Genomic DNA, 22,110 nt, shown 5'->3' with positions numbered 1-22,110 from the left:
CCCACTGCATGTGAACGTGATGGGTGTCTGAAAACCTACATTAAAGGACACAATTAGCTATGAAATCTTGCATGTCTCAATTCCACTACACACGCCTACCCAATGTATAATATTTCTAGAGAGAGAGACATTCATTGAAACAGCTGTTGGTAACTTAATTAACTCAGCATCTGGAACTGATGAGGTTCTGGTCACAGAAAGACCAGACAAACAATAAAAAATATATCTCGGCAAGATTGTTAAAACAGCTTTAACTATAGAGTACATCAGCAAAAAAGACATCTAGATGGTTCTTACCTAAGAAGGGGTACCATAGCATCTCTGGCAAATCTGACCATAACTCTATCCTCCTGATTCCTGCTTACAGGTAAAAACTCAAACAAAATCTAACAGTATTGTGCTCAATACGGAACTGGTGCGATGAAGTGGATGCTAAGCTACATTGTGACACCAGCCTACCAGACAAGTTAAATGCCTTCCATGCTCGCTTCGAGGCAAGCAACATTGAACAATGCATGAGAGCACCAGCTGTTCCAGATGACTGAGTGATCTCGCTCTCCGTAGCCGATGTGCGCAAGAACTTTAAACAGGTTAACATTCACAAGGCCACGGGGCCAGATGGATTACCAGGACGAGTACTCAGAGCATGCACTGATCAGCTAGAAAGTGTCTTCACTGACATTTTCAACCTCTCCCTGACTCTGTCTGTAATACCTACATTTTCCAAGCAGACCACCATAGTCTCTGTGCCCAAGAACGCTAAGGTAACCTGTCCAAATGACTATTGCCCCGTAGCACTGACATTCCAGACATCCTAAACCCACTCCAATTCTCATATGATGCAATCTCTATTGCACCCCACACTGCCTTTTCCCACCTGGATAAGAGGATGTTAGAATGTTGTTCATTGACTACAGCTCAGCGTTCAACACCATAGTGCACTCCAAGCTTATCACTAAGCTCAGGACCCCAGGACTGAACACCTCCCTCTACAACTGGATCCTGGACTTCCTGAATGGCCGCCCCCAGGTGGTGAGAGTAGGCAACAACACATCAGCAACACTGGCCCACAACACGGGGGTCCCTCAGGGGTGCATTCTTTGTTCCCTACTGTACTCCCTGTTCACCCACGACTGTGTGGCCGTGCATGACTCCAACACCATCATTAAGTTTGCTGACGACACGACGGCGGAAGGCCTGACCACCGTCGACGAAAAGAAAGCCAATAAGGATGAGGGCAGTGACCTAGTAGCCAGGACACCAACCTTTCCCTCAACGTCAGCACGACAAAGGAGTGGTTCTTCGACTACAGGAAACAGAGGGCGAGCACATCCCCACATTGGCTGTAGTGGAGTGGGTTGAGAGCTTCAAGTCCATATTACTAATGAATTAAGATGGTCCACAGAGACATCAACACAGTCATGACGAATTTATTTTAAATTAATTTTATTTCACCTTTATTTAACCAGGTAGGCTAGTTGAGAACAAGTTCTCATTTGCAACTGCGACCTGGCCAAGATAAAGCATAGCAATTCGACACATACAACAACACAGAGTTACACATGGAATAAACAAAACATACAGTCAATAATACAGTAGAACAAAAGAAAACAAAAAGTCTATATACAGTGAGTGCAAATGAGGTAAGATAAGGTAGTTAAGGCAATAAATAGGCCATGGTGGTGAAGTAATTACAATATAGCAATTAAACACTGGAATGGTAGATGTGCAGAAGATGAATGTGCAAGTAGAGATACTGGGGTACAAAGGAGCAGGTGGTGATGTAATTACAATATAGCAATTAAACACTGGAATGGTAGATGTGCAGAAGATGAATGTGCAAGTAGAGATACTGGGGTGCAAAGGAGCAATATAAATAAATAAATACTGTATGGGGATGAGGTAGGTAGATAGATGGGCTATGTACAGGTGCAGTGATCTGTGAGCTGCTCTGACAGCTGGTGCTTGAAGCTAGTGAGGGAGATATGAGTCTCCAGCTTCAGAGATTTTTGCAGTTCATTCCAGTCATTGGCAGCAGAGAACTGTAAGGAAAGACGACCAAAGGAGGAATTGGCTTTGGGGGTGACCAGTGAGATATACCTGCTGTAGCGCGTGCTACGAGTGGGTGCTGCTATGGTGACCAGTGAGCTGAGATAAGGCGGGGCTTTACCTAGCAGAGACTTGTAGATAACCTGTAGCCCGTGGGTTTGGCGACGCATATGAAGCGAGGGCCAACCAACGAGAGCGTACAGGTCGCAATGGTGGGTAGTGTATGGGGCTTTGGTGACAAAACGGATGGCACTGTGATAGATTGCATCCAGTTTGTTGGGTAGAGTGTTGGAGGCTATTTTATAGATGACATCGCCGAAGTCGAGGATCGGTAGGATGGTCAGTTTTACGAGGGTATGTTTGGCAGCATGAGTGAAGGATGCTTTGTTGCGATATAGGAAGCCAATTCTAGATTTAATTTTGGATTGGAGATGCTTAATGTGAGTCTGGAAGGAGAGTTTACAGTCTAACCAGACACCTAGGTATTTGTAGTTGTCTACGTATTCTAAGTCAGAGCCATCCAGAGTAGTGATACTGGACAGCGAGCAGGTGCGGGCAGTGATTGGTTGAATAGCATGCATTTAGTTTCCCCTGCGTTTAAGAGCAGTTGGAGGCCACGGAAGGAGTTGTGTGGCATTGAAGCTTGTCTGGAGGTTAGTTAACAGAGTGTCCAAAGAGGGGCCAGAAGTATACAGAATGGTGTTGTTTGCGTAGAGGTGTATCAGATAATCACCAGCAGCAAGAGCAACATCATTGATGTATACAGAGAAGAGTCGGCCCGAGGATTGAACCCTGTGGCACCCCCATAGAGACTGCCAGAGGTCCAGACAACAGGCCCTCCGATTTGACACACTGGACTCTATCAGAGAAGTAGTTGGTAAACTAGGCGAGGCAATCATTTGAGAAACCAAGGCTGTCGAGTCTGCCAATAACAATGTGGGGATTGACAGAGTCGAAAGCCTTGGCCAGGTCGATGAATACGGCTGCACAGTAATGTCTCTTATCGATGTCGGTTATGATGTCGTTTAGGACCTTGACCATGGCTGAGGTGCACCCATGACCAGCTCTGAAACCAGATTGCATAGCGGAGAAGGTACGGTGGGATTCGAAATGGTCGGTAATCTGTTTGTTAACTTGGCTTTCGAAGACCTTAGAAAGACAGGGTAGGATAGATATAGGTCTGTAGCAGTTTGGGTCTAGAGTGTCACCCGCTTTGAAGAGGGGGATGACTGCGGCAGCTTTCCAATCTTTGGGAATCTCAGACGATACGAAAGAGTGGTTGAACAGGCTTGTAATAGGAGTTGCAACAATTTCGGCAGATAATTTTAGAAAGAGAGGGTCCAGATTGTCTAGCCCGGCTGATTTGTAGGGGTCCAGATTTTGCAGCTCTTTCAGAACATCAGCTATCTGGATTTGGGTTAAGGAGAAATTGTGGGGGCTTTGGCGGGTTGCTGTGGAGGGTGCCGGGCAGAGTACTGGGGTAGGGGTAGCCAGGATGGAAAGCTTGGCCAGCCGCAGAGAAATGCTTATTGAAATTCTCAATTATAATGGTTTTATCGGTGGTGACAGTGTTTCCTAGCCTCAGAGCAGTGGGCAGCTGGGAGGAGGTGCTCTTATTCTCCATGGTCTTTGCAGTGTCCCAGAATCTTTTTGAGTTAGTACTACAGGATGCAAATTTCTGTTTGAAAAAGCTAGCCGTAGCTTTCCTAACTGCCTGTGTATATTTGTTCCTAACTTCCCTGAAAAGTTGCATTTCACGGGGGCTATTCGATGGTAATGCAGAACGCCACAGGATGTTTTTGTGCTGGTCAAGGGCAGACAGGTCTGGAGTGAACCAAGGACTATATCTATTCCTAGTTCTACATTTTTTGAATGGGGCATGCTTATTTAAGATGGTGAAGAAGGCACTTTTAAAGAATAGCCAGGCATCATCTACTGACGAGATGGTCAATGTCATTCCAGGATACCCCGGCCAGGTTAGAAAGGCCTGCTCGCAGAAGTGTTTTAAGGAGTGTTTGACAGTGATGAGTGGAGGCCGTTTGACCGCTGACCCATTACGGATGCAGGCAATGAGGCAGTGATAGCTGAGATCTTGATTGAAAACAGTAGAGGTGTATTTGGAGGGTGAGTTAGTTAGGATGACATCTATGAGGGTGCCCGTGTTTACGGATTTGGAGTTGTACCTGGTAGGTTCATTGATAATTTGTGTGAGATTGAGGGCATCAAGCTTGGATTGTAGGATGGCCGGGGTGTTAAGCATGTCCCAGTTTAGGTCACCTAGTAGCACGAGCTCAGAAGATAGATGGGGGGCAATCAATTCACATATGGAATCGAGGGCACAACTTGGGGCAGAGGGAGGCCTATAGCAAGCGGCAACAGTGAGTGACTTGTTTCTGGCAAGGTGAATTTTTAGAAGTAGAAGCTCGAATTGTTTGGGTACAGACTTGGATAGTAATACAGAACTCTGCAGGCTATCTTTGCAGTAGATTGCAACACTGCCCCCTTTGGCAGTTCTATCTTGACGGAAAATGCTATAGTTAGCGATGGAGATTTCAAGGTTTTTGGCTGTTTTACTAAGCCAGGATTCAGACACGACTAAGACATCCGGGTTAGCAGAGTGTGCTAAAGCAGTGAGCAAAACAAACTTAGGGAGTAGGCTTCTAATGTTAACATGCATGAAACCAAGGCTTTTAGGGTTACAGAAGTCAACAAATGAGAGCACCTGGGGAGTGGGAGTGGAGCTAGGCACTGCAGGACCTGGATTAACCTCTACATCCCCAGAGGAACAGAGGAGAATTAGGATAAGGGTACGGCTAAATGCTATACGAACTGGCCGTCTAGCACGTTCGGAACAGAGAGTAAAAGGATCAGGTTTCCGGGCACGATAGCATAGATTCAAGGCATAGTGTACAGACAAAGGTAAGGTAGGATGTGAGTACATTGGAGGTAAATCTAGGCATTGAGAAATTATGAGAGAGACATAGTCTCTAGAGACGTTTAAACCAGGTGATGTCATCTTGTATGTAGGAGGATGAACAACATGGTTGGTTAAGGCATATTGAGCATGGCTAGAGGCTCTACAGTGAAATAGGCATATTGATATTAGAGAGAGGCATGCGTAGCCAAGTGAACATATGGGTCCAGTGAGTGGTTGGGCTGACTGGGAACACGGCGATTCAGACAGTTAGCAGGCCGATGCTAACACGCTAACAGTTAGTAGGGAGGGGCTAAACAAGCTAGCAGTTAGCAGACCGGGGCTGGCAAGCTAGCAGTTAGCAGACCGGGGTTAGCAAGCAAGCAGTTAGCAGGGGCTAGCAGTTAGCAGACCGGGGAAGGCAAGCTAGCAGTTAGCAGACCGGGGTTAGCAAGTTAGCCTTTGGGGGACGTCTGTTTTTGCCTCTTCGTGCGGTGACGTCGATAGACCAGTCGTGGAATTAGTAGGGTTCCAAGTAGCTCTAGGTAGCCAGCAGGTTAGCAGAATGGGCCTTCAGCGGGCGTCGCGCCTGAGGGGCCTGTTGGAATCCTCGGGCAGATCATGTCGGTATTCCAGTCGTAGAGGATCGGCGGGGTTCCGTGCCCTGTACCGGCAGTAGAAGGGGTCCGGATATTGTAGCCCAGGAGTGAGCCGGGAGATGGTTCTAGCATGGGCTAGCCCCAGACTAGTTGGTGCTAGCTCTGGGCCGGAAACGTTAGCCAGGAGTAGTCAACCCTTGCTGCAGTTAGCTAGCTGTGATGATCCAGATTAAAAGGTTCAGAGTTTGCGGTAGGAATTCGGGGATATGGAGGGAAAAATAGGTCCGGTATGCTCTGGTTTGAAACGCGTTGTATGAACTGGCGAGAGCTTTCCGAGCTAAAGGTTAGCTGATGACCGCTAGCAGTGGTTTGCTGACTGATAGCTGGTAGCTAGTTAGCTAGCTAGCTTCATTTGAGATATTCCAGTTTGGAGGTAAATAGAAAAACTTTAGGGGAAAAAAACAAATAAATCCACACCACATTAGGCGAGGCGGGTTGCAGGAGAGTATTTTGAAGTTGAGGTTTAGGAAAAATATTAAAAATATTGTGAAGAAAAATATATATACACATGGGACGAGACAAGACAAAGACAAAGTGTCACGTCCTGACCTTAGTTCCTTTTGTATGTTTCTATTTTAGGTTGGTCAGGGCGTGAGTTGGGGTGGGCATCCGATGTTTTAGTTCTATGTTTGGTGTATTGATGTGTTTGGCCTGGTATGGTTCCGTTACAGTTTCGTTACAGAACCACCCACCACAACCGGACCAAGCAGCGTGGTAACCAGGAGCAAAGGGTTCTGGACTCCTGGAGATGGGAGGAGATTTTGGACGGTGGGGGACCCTGGGCACAGGCTGGGGAATATCGCCGCCCCTGGGAAGAGCTGGAGGCAGCCAAAGCCGAATGGCGGAATTATGAGGGGCTAGCACGGCAGCGCAACAGGGACGAAAGGCAGCCCCAATTTCTTGGGAAGGGGCACACGGGGAGTGTGGCTAAGTCAGGCAGGAGACCAGAGCCAACTCCCTGTGCCCACCATGGAGAGAGGTGGACCGGGCAGGTACCGTGTTATGCCGTGAGGCGCACAGTGTCCCCAGTGCGCAGGCATAGCCCGGTGCGCTACATCGCAGTGCCTCGTATCGGCCGGACTAGAGTGGGCATCGAGACAGGAGAAATGAGGCCGGCTCAGCGCATCTGGTCTCCAGTGCGTCTCCTCGGCCCGGGGTATATGGCACCAGCCCTACGCACGGTGTCCCCGGTTCGCCAGCACAGCCCAGTGTGGTCTGTTCCACCCCGCCGCACTTGCCGGGCTACGGGGAGTATCCAGCCAGGACAGGTTGTACAGGCTCGGTGCTCGAGACCTCCAGTGCGCCTCCACGGTCCAGTCCATCCGGTGCCTCCTCCAAGCACCAGGCCTCCGGTGGCAGCCCCACGCACCAAGCTGTCTCGCCGTCTCCTCCCTCCAGATGCTCCCGCCTGTCCAGCGCTTCCAGAGTCTCCCTCCTGTCCAGCTCTGCCAGAGTCTCCCACCTGTCCAGGGCTGCCAGAGTCTCCCTCCTGTCCAGGGCTGCCAGAGTCTCCCTCCTGTCCAGCGCTGCCAGAATCACCCGTCAGTCAGAAGCTGCCAGAGCCGCCCGTCAGTCAGAAGCTGCCAGAGCCGCCCGTCAGTCAGGAGCTGCCAGAGCTGCCCGTCAGTCAGGAGCTGCCAGAGTGGTGGTGGAGTGGGGTCCACGTCCCGCGCCAGAGCCGCCACCGCGGACAGATGCCCACCCAGACCTTAGTTCCTTTTGTATGTTTCTATTTTAGGTTGGTCAGGGCGTGAGTTGGGGTGGGCATTCAATGTTTTTGTTCTATGTTTTGTATTTCGATGTGTTTGGCCTGATATGGTTCCCAATCAGAGGCAGCTGTCAATCGTTGTCGCTGATTGAGAACCATACTTGGGTTGCCTGTTGCACCATACTTATTTATTATTATACTTATTCTCCACCATAATTTGCAAATAAATTCATTACAAATCCTACAATGTGATTTTCTGGATTTTTTTCTCATTTTGTCTGTCATAGTTGAAGTGTACCCATGATGAATTACAGGCCTCTCTCATATTTTTAAGTGGGAGAACTTGCACAATTGGTGGCTGACTAAATACTTTTTTGTCCCATTGTATGTACAGTATATATGTACACTACCGTTCAAATGTTTGGGGTCAATTAGAAATGTCCTTGTTTTTTAAAGAAAGGCCATTTTTTGTCCATTAAAATAACATCAAATTGATCAGAAATACAGTGTAGACATTGTTAATGTTGTAAATTACTATTGTAGGTGGAAACGGCAGACTTTTTATGGAATATCTACATAGGTGTACAGAGGCCCATTATCAACAACCATCACTCTTGCGTTCCAATGGCACATTGTGTTAGCTGATCGGAGTTTATCATTTTAAAAGGCTAATTAAAAGCCTCTAGAAAACACTTTTGCAATTATGTTAGCACAGCTGAAAACCTTTGTACTGATTAAACAAGCAATAAAACTGTCCTTAGAATTGTTGAGTATCTGGAGCATCAGCAGTTGTGGATTCAATTAAAGGCTCAAAATGGCCAGAAACAAAGAAACTTGTCAGTCTATTCTTGTTCTTAGAAATGAAGGCTATTCCATGTAAGAAATTGCCAATAAACTGAAGATCTCGTACAACGCTGTGCACTACTCCCTTCACATAACAGCGCAAACAGGATCTAACCAGAATAGAAAGAGGAGTGGGAGGCACCGGTGCACAACAGAGCAAGAGGACAAGGACATTAGACTGTCTAGTTTGAGAAACAGACGCCTCACAAGTCCTCAACGGGCAGCTTCATTAAATAGTGCCTGCAAAACACCAGTCTCAACGTCAACAGTGAGAGGTGAGTCCGGGATGCTGGCTTTCTAGGCAGAGTTGCAAATAAAAAGTAATATCTCAGACTGGCCAATAAAAAGAGAAGATTAAGATGGGCAAAAGAACAAAGACACTGAACAGAGGAACTCTGCCTAGAAGTCCAGCACCTCGGAGTTGCCTCTTCACTGTTGACGTTGAGACTGGTGTCAAAAATATATAAATATATATTATATATATAAATATATATTTTTGTCCTCGGAAGAGGGAGGGGGGCTTGTTGGGTTAATAAAAAAGACTACTGAATAGGATAACACATCTGGTAAGGGAAAGCCTTATCAGTCCAACGTTTCCTTCTAAACAGACTCACAGGTGATTCATTCCATTCATCCATGATATGGATTGTCATTCTGATCAGTCATTGAGCAAGTCTTTATGGAGTCTATATAAAGTAATCGTCTTAAAATGAGGAGCTACTTTCAAAACATTTCCTGATTTACAGATATGACATAAAATATAAAAAAAACTTGCCCTGTTTGCAGTTACAAACTACTATTATAGTTCAATTCACTTGTCTCAACAACCACCATTGCAAAAACTTGAATGCTGTTCCACTTACCTCTCTGTGGGGGAATTTGTCACGTCAAACTCCCACAGTTCTGCCAGTTGTCAGTCTGCAGTTTACATTATCACAATGGGAAGGGTAAAAATCTAGCTCCAACTAGGATGAAGGACTGCTGCTTTGCCTCTCATCTCCCTCAGTTCCTCACTGACATGCACTGTACATTCTCACAGCTTGCTCGGAAAAACCTCCAAACATGTCAGACGAGGTTGTGGAGATACCAATCTGTTGTATGGGACTGTATTGTGCAAAAGTGGGAGGAGCAATACAGTCACACATCCACCAGATATGTTCTGGCAAAGATGACTAGAACAGGAATATTCAACGTTTTGAGAGTGGGCTTTAAATAACTAAATAGTTCATATCAAATTAAAGAAATGGTAGTATTGGAGTGTTACACAAAGATCTGTGACATTACAATGATGAATCAGGGATTACCAATGAAATAGATCATTTTATCAATTCATACTTTATTGCTTTTTTCACTTTCAGTTGTCTGGATGAGATATTTTCAACCTGTTTTCTGTGTGCAGCTAGGCTACATGTTGTAAATTGTGCAGCTCGGAGGACAACGCAGAGAATGCTTGCCCACTATCACCTCATCCTCCCACACAGGAGTGGATGAGTAAAAGAGCACTGCTTCCCTTCTCCACTGTGCTGCCTGCCTGAATACATGACATATAGTACATTTTATTCAGTACATTGTGGCCTAGAGCCAAGCATTTGCATAAAGAATCAGTAAAGCAATACAAAGACACTAACAAAAATAAATACCACATGAGAGAGAAAGAGAGAGAGGAAGTGTGTGTGTGAGAGGGAGAGAGAGATAGAGAGAGAGGGGGGAGAGAGAGGGAGAGAGTGTCAAAGAGTGTTTGTGTGGGAGGAAACAGAGAGATGGAGAAGAGGAATATTATTTTTGATATAGGAGATATGAACATCTATCATAGGGGGTACTGGGTATTCTCACGATGTTATAGGGGAACCCAGTACTGTAGACAGTGTGTGGGACCGACTAACACGTTGTTCCTTTATGTATCTATTACACATTTGATTAGACGACAATAGAATACACACATATAATACAGAAGTATAGACAATATAACTTTAACACAAAGAATCAACATTGATAATGAATCATAAACTTTAAGGAAAGAAAAATGGAAGAGCATCAGTAGTGATTTTAGGGCCTCTTTACACTACACTGCTTCCACAACATAAAGTAGGTTCAGGAGAGATACTTGTATAATTTATTAATGAGCCGGATGTAGATTCAAATCTCTCTTTGAAGACATCAACCGGAACTTTGCCGACTACTAAATATTTTTGAAACCTGCATAATACATGCATAATCTATGAGCAGAATTACAGATTTACCTCAATTAGCCATGAAATCCCTAGTTTGAAAGTGACTGTTTTTCTGAACGCCGTGTGCCATTTTCACTACATTTTCCACTATGCGGGCCAGCCCCTAGCAATTTGAGCAGGTTGACATAAAGTGTAGTGAACTTTGCTCTAAGGGCAGAAATATTCTGATTGGTTTAGGGCAGAACAAATCCAATTGGTTTCAAAAATATCAATGGGCGGAGTTTAACAGATGCATAACTTTTTAAAACAAGGGTGGAGGTTTCAACTGAGAATATTGTAAAGAAAACTTTGAGTTACAAGTTGTAATAAATCATTATTGTGTTACTGTAGTCAGACAAAAAGTGACAAAATCTCTAAAACACAACTGGTAAAATACAGCAAGCTTGCAGCAACATGCTAAACTACTCAGAGCAAGCAAGTGAGCTAAGTATTTAGCAACTTCTTACCTACCAATGTTGAATTAATAAATAGAGCTAGCTAGCTAGGTGTCAAATATACAAGAAAGTCAGCTGACATCTGATTTATTGAAATGTTATGTTGAATAATATATATGAACATAAAAATGAGCAAGGGGCAGCAACGTAAAATGCTAAGCTTAGCAGAGCTAGTTGGCTAGCAGATAGCTATCTCTTACTAATGCTGAGTCGTAGAATATAACTAGCTCAGTCTCAAATATACCAGTAAGTCATCTCCCACTTACTTTATCAAACTATTTAGTTGAATACGTTATATAAACTTAAAAATTGGAACGGATTGTTATGCTTCCCTGGGGTTAGAAATGTAAAATGCTACGCTAAGCTGAACTAGCTAGCTAAGCAGTTAGCTACCTATTACTAATGTTGAATAAAAAAGCAGAGCTAGCCAGCTAGCTTTCAAATATGCCAGTAAATGAGAAAATGATTACCAAAACGAATTGGTAAGATTAAGCTTAATAAACCATAAATTGGAATACTTCGTTTAAATGCTGGATTTTTTAACTGAACCTTTATTTAACTAGGCAAGTCAGTTAAGAACAAATTCTTATTGACAATGACGGCCTAGGAACAGTGGGTTAACAGCCTTGTTCAGGGGCAGAACGACAGATTTTTACCTTGGAAGCTTGGCTATTTGATCTAGCAACCTTTCGGTTACTGGCCCAGTGCTCTAACCACTGATTTAGATAAGTCCATGGGCACCAAGTTATCTTAACCCAAACTAACATTACTGGTCCTGGGGAAGTATTTAAACAGTGCATTCAAAAGGCTGCCCCGAAGGCAGTTTACTTTCTTAGATTACCGTTTGTACTTGATGTCTGCCCTTATGGCCTCAAGTAATCTTGACCCAAATAAACATTTCTGCCCCCAGGGCATCGTAAACAGTCTGTTCCAATTTGTTTTGTTTATATCGCTTATTCAACTAAACTTTAAATAAAACAAATGTTAACTGACAAACTGTCACATTTGAGACCATGCTTGTTAGCTATTTTATTTTAGAATTCAACATTAGTAGGAGGTCGCTCTCTGCGCAGCTAAACTACATTTAGCTTAGTATGTTACATTTCTGCCCCCATTGAAGTATACCAGTCTATTCCAATTTTTAAGTTTCTAAAGCTTATTCAAAATATGTTTTATATAGTAAGTGGGAGCTAGCTACCTATGTTCTATGACTCAACATTAGTAAGAAATAGCTATCTGCTAGCCAACTCATTCTGTTCAGCTTAGCATTTACAATGCTGTCCCTGGGGCTGTCCATTCCTGTTTTTTTAAGTTCACATAGCTTATTGAACTTAACATTTCAATAAAGCAAATGTTAGCTGACTTACTTGTATATCTGACATCTACTTGCTCTATTTTATATATATATATACAGTGCCTTGCGAAAGTATTCGGCCCCCTTGAACTTTGCGACCTTTTGCCACATTTCAGGCTTCAAACATAAAGATATAAAACTGTATTTTTTTGTGAAGAATCAACAACAAGTGGGACACAATCATGAAGTGGGACGACATTTATTGGATATTTCAAACTTTTTTAACAAATCAAAAACTGAAAAATTGGGCGTGCAAAATTATTCAGCCCCTTTACTTTCAATGCAGCAAACTCTCTCCAGAAGTTCAGTGAGGATCTCTGAATGATCCAATGTTGACCTAAATGACTAATGATGATAAATACAATCCACCTGTGTGTAATCAAGTCTCCGTATAAATGCACCTGCACTGTGATAGTCTCAGAGGTCCGTTAAAAGCGCAGAGAGCATCATGAAGAACAAGGCACACACCAGGCAGGTCCGAGATACTGTTGTGAAGAAGTTTAAAGCTGGATTTGGATACGAAAAGATTTCCCAAGCTTTAAACATCCCAAGGAGCACTGTGCAAGTGATAATATTGAAATGGAAGGAGTAGACCCTAGATGCAGTTGCACCCCTAAAAACTAAAAACATTTCTCATAAGAAACTAGCTCCCTGGTACACAGAAAATACCCGAGCTCTGAAGCAAGCTTCCAGAAAATTGGAACGGAAATGGCGCCACACCAAACTGGAAGTCTTCCGACTAGCTTGGAAAGACAGTACTGTGCAGTACCGAAGAGCCCTTACTGCTGCTCGATCATCCTATTTTTCTAACTTAATTGAGGAAAATAAGAACAATCCGAAATTCCTTTTTGATACTGTCGCAAAGCTAACTAAAAAGCAGCATTCCCCAAGAGAGGATGACTTTCACTTTAGCAGTGATAAATTCATGAACTTCTTTGAGGAAAAGATTATGATTATTAGAAAGCAAATTACGGACTCTTCCTTAAATCTGCGTATTCCTTCAAAGCTCAGTTGTCCTGAGTCTGCACAACTCTGCCAGGACCTAGGATCAAGAGAGACACTCAAGTGTTTTAGTACTATATCTCTTGACACAATGATGAAAATAATCATGGCCTCTAAACCTTCAAGCTGCATACTGGACCCTATTCCAACTAAACTACTGAAAGAGCTGCTTCCTGTGCTTGGCCCTACTATGTTGAACATAATAAACGGCTCTCTATCCACCGGATGTGTACCAAACTCACTAAAAGTGGCAGTAATAAAGCCTCTCTTGAAAAAGCCAAACCTTGACCCAGAAAATATAAAAAACTATCGGCCTATATCGAATCTTCCATTCCTCTCAAAAATTTTAGAAAAGGCTGTTGCGCAACAACTCACTGCCTTCCTGAAGACAAACAATGTATACGAAATGCTTCAGTCTGGTTTTAGACCCCATCATAGCACTGAGACGGCACTTGTGAAGGTGGTAAATGACATTTTAATGGCATCGGACCGAGGCTCTGCATCTGTCCTCGTGCTCCTAGACCTTAGTGCTGCTTTTGATACCATCGATCACCACATTCTTTTGGAGAGATTGGAAACCCAAATTGGTCTACACGGACAAGTTCTGGCCTGGTTTAGATCTTATCTGTCGGAAAGATATCAGTTTGTCTCTGTGAATGGTCTGTCCTCTGACAAATCAACTGTAAATTTCGGTGTTCCTCAAGGTTCCGTTTTAGGACCACTATTGTTTTCACTATATATTTTACCTCTTGGGGATGTTATTCGAAAACATAATGTTAACTTTCACTGCTATGCAGATGACACACAGCTGTACATTTCAATTAAACATGGTGAAGCCCCAAAATTGCCCTTGCTAGAAGAATGTGTTTCAGACATAAGGAAGTGGATGGCTGCAAACTTTCTACTTTTAAACTCGGACAAAACAGAGATGCTTGTTCTAGGTCCCAAGAAACAAAGAGATCTTCTGTTGAATCTGACAATTAATCTTAATGGTTGTACAGTCGTCTCAAATAAAACTGTGAAGGACCTCGGCGTTACTCTGGACCCTGATCTCTCTTTTGAAGAACATATCAAGACCATTTCAAGGACAGCTTTTTTCCATCTACGTAACATTGCAAAAATCAGGAACTTTCTGTCCAAAAATGATGCAGAAAAATTAATCCATGCTTTTGTCACTTCCAGGTTAGACTACTGCAATGCTCTACTTTCCGGCTACCCGGATAAAGCACTAAATAAACTTCAGTTAGTGCTAAATACGGCTGCTAGAATCCTGACTAGAACCAAAAAATTTGATCATATTACTCCAGTGCTAGCCTCTCTACACTGGCTTCCTGTCAAAGCAAGGGCTGATTTCAAGGTTTTACTGCTAACCTACAAAGCATTACATGGGCTTGCTCCTATCTATCTCTCTGATTTGGTCCTGCCGTACATACCTACACGTACGCTACGGTCACAAGACGCAGGCCTCCTAATTGTCCCTAGAATTTTTAAGCAAACAGCTGGAGGCAGGGCTTTCTCCTATAGAGCTCCATTTTTATGGAACGGTCTGCCTACCCATGTCAGAGACGCAAACTCGGTCTCAACCTTTAAGTCTCTACTGAAGACTCATCTCTTCAGTGGGTCATATGATTGAGTGTAGTCTGGCCCAGGAGTGGGAGGGTGAACGGAAAGGCTCTGGAGCAACGAACCACCCTTGCTGTCTCTGCCTGGCCGGTTCCCCTCTTTCCACTGGGATTCTCTGCCTCTAACCCTATTACAGGGGCTGAGTCACTGGCTTTACTGGGGCTCTCTCGCCGTCCCTGGAGGAGGTGCGTCACCTGAGTGGGTTGAGTCACTGATGTGGTCATCCTGTCTGGGTTGGCGCCCCCCCCCCCCCCCCCTTAAGTTGTGCCGTGGCGGAGGTCTTTGTGGGCTATACTCAGCCTTGTCTCAGGATGGTAAGTTGGTGGTTGAAGATATCCCTCTAGTGGTGTGGGGGCTGTGCTTTGGCAAAGTGGGTGGGGTTATATCCTTCCTGTTTGGCCCTGTCCGGGGGTGTCCTCGGAGTGGGCCACAGTGTCTCCTGACCCCTCCTGTCTCAGCCTCCAGTATTTATGCTGCAGTAGTTTATGTGTCGGGGGGCTAGGGTCAGTTTGTTATATCTGGAGTACTTCTCCTGTCCTATTCGGTGTCCTGTGTGAATCTAAGTGTGCGTTCTCTAATTCTCTCCTTCTCTCTTTCTCTCTCTCGGAGGACCTGAGCCCTAGGACCATGCCCCAGGACTACCTGACATGATGACTCCTTGCTGTCCCCAGTCCACCTGGCTGTGCTGCTGCTCCAGTTTCAACTGTTCTGCCTTATTATTATTCGACCATGCTGATCATTTATGAACATTTGAACATCTTGGCCATGTTCTGTTATAATCTCCACCCGGCACAGCCAGAAGAGGACTGGCCATCCCACATATGCTCTCTCTAATTCTCTCTTTCTTTCTCTCTCTCGGAGGACCTGAGCCCTAGGACCATGCCCCAGGAATACCTGACATGATGACTCCTTGCTGTCCCCAGTCCACCTGACTGTGCTGCTGCTCCAGTTTCAACTATTCTGCCTTATTATTATTCGACCATGCTGGTCATTTATGAACATTTGAACATCTTGACCATGTTTTGTTATAATCTCCACCCGGCACAGCCAGAAGAGGACTGGCCACCCCACATAGCCTGGTTCCTCTCTAGGTTTCTTCCTAGGTTTTGGCCTTTCTAGGGAGTTTTTCCTAGCCACCGTGCTTCTTCACCTGCATTGCTTGCTGTTTGGGGTTTTAGGCTGGGTTTCTGTACAGCACTTTGAGATATCAGCTGATGTACGAAGGGCTATATAAAATAAATTTGATTGATTGATTGATATCAGACCACTGCAAATCTACCAAGACCTGGCCGTCCCTCTAAACTTTCAGCTCATACAAGGAGAAGACTGATCAGAGATGCAGCCAAGAGGCCCATGGTCACTGAATGAACTGCAGAGATCTCCAGCTGAGGTGGGAGACTCTGTCCATAGGACAACAATCAGTCGTATATTGCACAAATCTGGTCTTTATGGAAGAGTGGCAAGAAGAAAGCCATTTCTTAAAGATATCCATAAAAAGTGTTGTTTAAAGTTTGCCACAAGCCACCTGGGAGACACACCAAACATGTGGAAGAAGGTGCTCTGGTCAGATGAAACCAAAATTGAACTTTTTGGCAACAATGCAAAACGTTATGTTTGGCGTAAAAGCAACACAGCTCATAACCCTGAACACACCATCTCCACTTTCGCAAGGCACTGTATATATATGTGTGTGTGGTGTGTGTGTATACAGTGCCTTGCGAAAGTATTCGGCCCCCTTGAACTTTGCGACCTTTTGCCACATTTCAGGCTTCAAACATAAAGATATAAAACTGTATTTTTTTTGTGAAGAATCAACAACAAGTGGGACACAATCATGAAGTGGAACGACATTTATTGGATATTTCAAACTTTTTTAACAAATCAAAAACTGAAAAATTGGGCGTGCAAAATTATTCAGCCCCCTTAAGTTAATACTTTGTAACGCCACCTTTTGCTGCGATTACAGCTGTAAGTCGCTTGGGGTATGTCTCTATCAGTTTTGCACATCGAGAGACTGACATTTTTTCCCATTCCTCCTTGCAAAACAGCTCGAGCTCAGTGAGGTTGGATGGAGAGCATTTGTGAAGAGCAGTTTTCAGTTCCTTCCACAGATTCGATTGGATTCAGGTCTGGACTTTGACTTGGCTATTCTAACACCTGGATATGTTTATTTTTGAACCATTCCATTGTAGATTTTGCTTTATGTTTTGGATCATTGTCTTTTTGGAAGACAAATCTCCGTCCCAGTCTCAGGTCTTTTGCAGACGCCATCAGGTTTTCTTCCAGAATGTACCTGTATTTGGCTCCATCCATCTTCCCATCAATTTTAACCATCTTTCCTGTCCCTGCTGAAGAAAAGCAGGCCCAAACCATGATGCTGCCACCACCATGTTTGACAGTGGAGATGGTGTGTTCAGGGTTATGAGCTGTGTTGCTTTTACGCCAAACATAACGTTTTGCATTGTTGCCAAAAAGTTCAATTTTGGTTTCATCTGACCAGAGCACCTTCTTCCACATGTTTGGTGTGTCTCCCAGGTGGCTTGTGGCAAACTTTAAACAACACTTTTTATGGATATCTTTAAGAAATGGCTTTCTTCTTGCCACTCTTCCATAAAGGCCAGATTTGTGCAATATACGACTGATTGTTGTCCTATGGACAGAGTCTCCCACCTCAGCTGTAGATCTCTGCAGTTCATCCAGAGTGATCATGGGCCTCTTGGCTGCATCTCTGATCAGTCTTCTCATTGTATGAGCTAAAAGTTGAGGGACGGCCAGGTCTTGGTAGATTTGCAGTGGTCTGATACACCTTCCATTTCAATATTATCGCTTGCACAGTGCTCCTTGGGATGTTTAAAGCTTGGGAAATCTTTTTGTATCCAAATCCGGCTTTAAACTTCTTCACAACAGTATCTCGGACCTGCCTGGTGTGTTCCTTGTTCTTCATGATGCTCTCTGCGCTTTTAACGGACCTCTGAGACTATCACAGTGCAGGTGCATTTATACGGAGACTTGATTACACACAGGTGGATTGTATTTATCATCATTAGTCATTTAGGTCAACATTGGATCATTCAGAGATCCTCACTGAACTTCTGGAGAGAGTTTGCTGCACTGAAAGTAAAGGGGCTGAATAATTTTGCACGCCCAATTTTTCAGTTTTTGATTTGTTAAAAAAGTTTGAAATATCCAATAAATGTCGTTCCACTTCATGATTGTGTCCCACTTGTTGTTGATTCTTCACAAAAAAATACAGTTTTATATCTTTATGTTTGAAGCCTGAAATGTGGCAAAGTTCAAGGGGGCCGAATACTTTCGCAAGGCACTCTACATACATTTTAAATATATATTTTACATAGACATTTTGTACACATGATACTTTTATATAAAGCAATCACATAACAATAATACATTACCAAACATAAAGTATTAATCCCACCCCTCAGCCACTCTCAGCCAATCAAACCTATCACCATAGACTACCCATGTTTATTTTCCATGTGCCATATATTTTTAAATTGTGCTGTGATGTTTTACTATAATTTTGAACCTTTCTAATCGTATAGTATCCACAGATTGTGAGGTAAAGTGAGGTATTTATTGACTGGCTTTCCAAATCGCCCAACACTGCTATTTGTAAGCTAACCATTCCTGAACCTGTGACCAGAAACAAGCTACATAGGGGCAATATCAGAATAAATGATCTAGTGATTCTGTCTCTTCACAGCTAAATCTACAGAGCTGAGATTGTTGTATGCCCCATGTATATAGCATTCTACTCGAGGCAATAATTTTGTGCAATAATTTAAATTGAAAACTCAAAGTGTTGAATCAAGTGTTGTTTTTGGTACCAGTTCATAAACCATGTGCCATGGAATCGGTACATTGTAAATCTCTTCCCATTTTGCAACCTGTATGGCGCAGCTGTTAAAAATGTTGTCTTCAAATGAAACTGGTATATTTTTCTATTCATGCCAATTCCTTTCAGCCAATTTGTATCTTTAGTATATGTCAGGCAAACAAGTTCCCTCCCTAAGTTCCCTACCATTTTTGTGGTAATGCTGCAATCAGTTGGTTGTAAATTTGGATTGAGCAGACATTCCCATTTATTTTCGATAGCTGCATATGTGACATAACTCCACCGTTTATATTCATAATACATTAATAAATAATAAACATTTGTATTTTTTCTTCTCCATAAATAATGTTTTTATTATTAATCAGCATATTTGAATTTAACCATAACATTTGTTGTAATATTTGTTCTATCTTCTCGTTTGCTCTATTTATTAACTCAACATGAGTAGCTAAGAGGTTGCTAAATGCTTAGCTAGCTAGCAACTCTGATTAATTTACCATGTTGCTGCTAGCTTGCTCTTTGCAGCAGTTTTCCTAGCAGTTATGAGCTTCCCGAGCCGGCAAGGTGGAAAAATCTGCCATCCTGCCCTTGAGCAAGGCAGTTAACACCCAACAACATCTGCTCCCCAGGCGATGATGAAGTGGACATCGATTAAGGCAGCCCCTGCACCTCTCTAAATTAGAGGGGTTGGTTTAAATGCGGAAGACACATTTCAGTTGAATGCATTCAGTTGTGCAACTGACTAGGTACACCCTTTCCCTTCACTGACTCACATTTGTCTGACTACTGTAACACAATGATTTCAAAATGTTAGCTACAACTTTTAACTCAAAGTTTTATTTACAAGATTCTCAGTTCAAACCAATGGTGTATAAAAACCCTGGATTGCAGATGATGCTATGTATCGGCAATTGAGATGCTTTGAAGCCACCAGTCGGCCATATTATTCATAGGAATGAATGTAAATCAAGTCAAATCAATTTTATTTGTCACATGTGCCGAATACAACTTTACAGTGAAATACTTACTAACAAGCCCTTAACCAACAATGCAGTTCTCCTAAGAAAAATAAGTGTTAAGTAAAAATTAGATGAGTAAAAAATAACACCAAATAGTGCATATACAAATAATTGGTTCAAACCTCCACCATGTTTTCATTATTGTGAATCTCGTAAACTCCGCCCATTGACCTTTTAGAAAACAATCAGATTTGTTCTGCCCTAAACCAATCAGATTATTTCTGAATTTAAACAAAGTTGACGAGACTTTATGTCAATCTGCACAATTAGAGTTTTAGCCAATGAGTTTCATTCAGCCCCTTGCCATTTGAGTGAAGGCTAGTAAGATGCTCACATAGCAGAACGAGAGAGAGCAATGATGTTGTGCACATATCTGCACATACAGTGCCTTCAGAAAGCATTCGCACCCCTTGACTGTTTCCATATTTTGTTGTGTTACAGCCTGAATTTAAAACTGATTAAATAGAGATTTTGTTTCACTGGCCTACACACAATAACCCATAATGTCAAAGTGGAATCATGATTTAGAGATAAAAAATAAATCATAAAAAATTAAAAGCTGAAATGTCTTGAGTCAATAAATATTCAACCCCTTTGTTATGGCAAGCCTAAATTAATGAAGGATAAAACATTTGCTTAACAAGTCACATAATACGTTGCATGGACTCACTCTGTGTGCAATAATAGTGTTTAACATGATGTTTAAATGACTACCTCATCTCTGTACCCCACACATAAAATGATCAAGCAGTGAATTTTAAACACAGGTTCAACCACAAAGACCAGGGAGTTTTTCCAATGCACTGCAAATAATTGCACCTATGGGTAAGAATAAATAAAAGCAGACATTGAATATCCCTTTGGGCATCCCTTAATTAGACTTTGAATGCTTTAACAATACACCCAGTTACTACAAAGATACAGTACAGGCATCATTCCTAACTCAGTTGCCAGAGAGGAAGAAAACTGCTCAGGGATTTCACCATGAGGCCAATGAGGACTTTAAAACAGTTACAGAGTTGAATGGCTGTAACAGGTGAAAACTGAGGATGGATCAATGGCATTCTAGTTACTCTACAATACTCCACAATAATGATGGAGTGAAAAGAAGAATACAGAATACATTCAAAAACATGCATAAAGTAAAACTGAAAAAGAATGTGGCAAACAAATTAACTTTATGTCTTGAACACAAAGTGCTATATTTGGTGCAAATCCAACACAACACATCACTGAGTACCACTCTTCATATTTGTGGCTGCATCATGTTATGGGTATGCTTGCCATCGACAAGGACTAGGGAGCTTTTTAGAAAAAATAAATAGAATAGAGCTAAGCACAGGCAAAATCCTAGCGGAAAACCTGGTTCTTCTTTCCAACAGACACTGGGAGATAAATTTGCCTTTCAGCAAGACAATAACCTAAAACACAAGGCCAAATATACTAGAGTTGCTTACCAAGACGACAGTGAATGTTCCTGAGTGGCCTAGTTAGAGTTTTGAATGAAATCGGCTTGAAAATGTCTGTCTAGCAATAACCAAAAATGAACTTCACAGAGCTTGACATTTATTTAAAATAATCATGTGCAAATGTTGTACAATCCAAGTGTGCAAAGATTTTAGAGACTTATTTCTGTATTTTATGTTCAATAAATTTGCAAACATTTCTAAAAACATGTTTTCACTTTGTCATTATGGGGCATTGTGTGTAGATGGGAGAACACAATTAATATTTAATTCATTTTGAATGTAGGCTGTAACACAACAAAATGTGCAATAAGTCAACGGGTATGAATATTTTCTGAAGGCATTATATGTGACATAGTATGCATATTTGGGTAAACACTTTTTCTCCCACATCACGTCCCTGCAATAATTACCTTCATTACTTTAACAGTAGACAGCATTTTTGCTCTGTTAGCCAAACAAAAAATGAAATGTTTTTGTGAATCATTGCATTAATCAAGTGTGCAACACCATGTGCAATATGGGTTAGGTGAGAAGCTCCTGTATAGTATAGTAATAGCTGTACTCACACAAGAAGCAGGAATGTGGCTTGGGCCACAACACACCCAAGGCTAGTGTAAACAGAAAAGTTGCAAATCGGATGTTGAAGAGAGATAGATCTCACTAGACACATTTTACTAATGTAAATCCACCCTTATTTAGATTGGCTGCAGCTTCTCCCACCCACCATGTTGTTGTTGTTTTTAATAGGCTGAAAAAAACGTTCATTTCCTGAACGTTCTCCAATCAGTAAATCACACCCGCAGGATAACACCCCATCCCAAAAAGGCCAGTGTCATAAAGTTAGGAGGTGTCATGTTGATTTAAAACTAGGAGTTAAGCATTTGTAAACAAGCCCATGTCAATGGCTAAGATCTCTGCAATACATGCATGAAAATGTAAGCAACACTTT

General features: G+C 42.7%; 1 protein-coding gene across 2 annotated transcripts in view; it reads right to left on the bottom strand.

Moving 5' to 3' along the window:
• Positions 1-21,746, bottom strand: part of LOC110529161 (gamma-adducin) — a 49,160-nt gene extending 27,414 nt beyond the window's left edge. Inside the window, exon 1 of one of the 2 annotated variants that reach the window (XM_021611311.2) lies at positions 21,728-21,746. The gene's annotated coding sequence lies outside the window, so the exon portion shown is untranslated. Of the gene's footprint in view, positions 1-9,036; positions 9,244-21,727 lie in introns of those variants that run through there. The other variant, XM_021611304.2, reaches the window with a different exon arrangement.
• Between the last annotated feature and the right edge of the window lie 364 nt (positions 21,747-22,110).

The sequence above is a fragment of the Oncorhynchus mykiss genome, chromosome 1, assembly GCF_013265735.2.
Source record: "Oncorhynchus mykiss isolate Arlee chromosome 1, USDA_OmykA_1.1, whole genome shotgun sequence".
NCBI lineage: Eukaryota > Metazoa > Chordata > Actinopteri > Salmoniformes > Salmonidae > Oncorhynchus > Oncorhynchus mykiss.
Note: the sequence above shows the minus strand (reverse complement) of the source record. Positions and strands in the feature narration are given on the sequence as shown.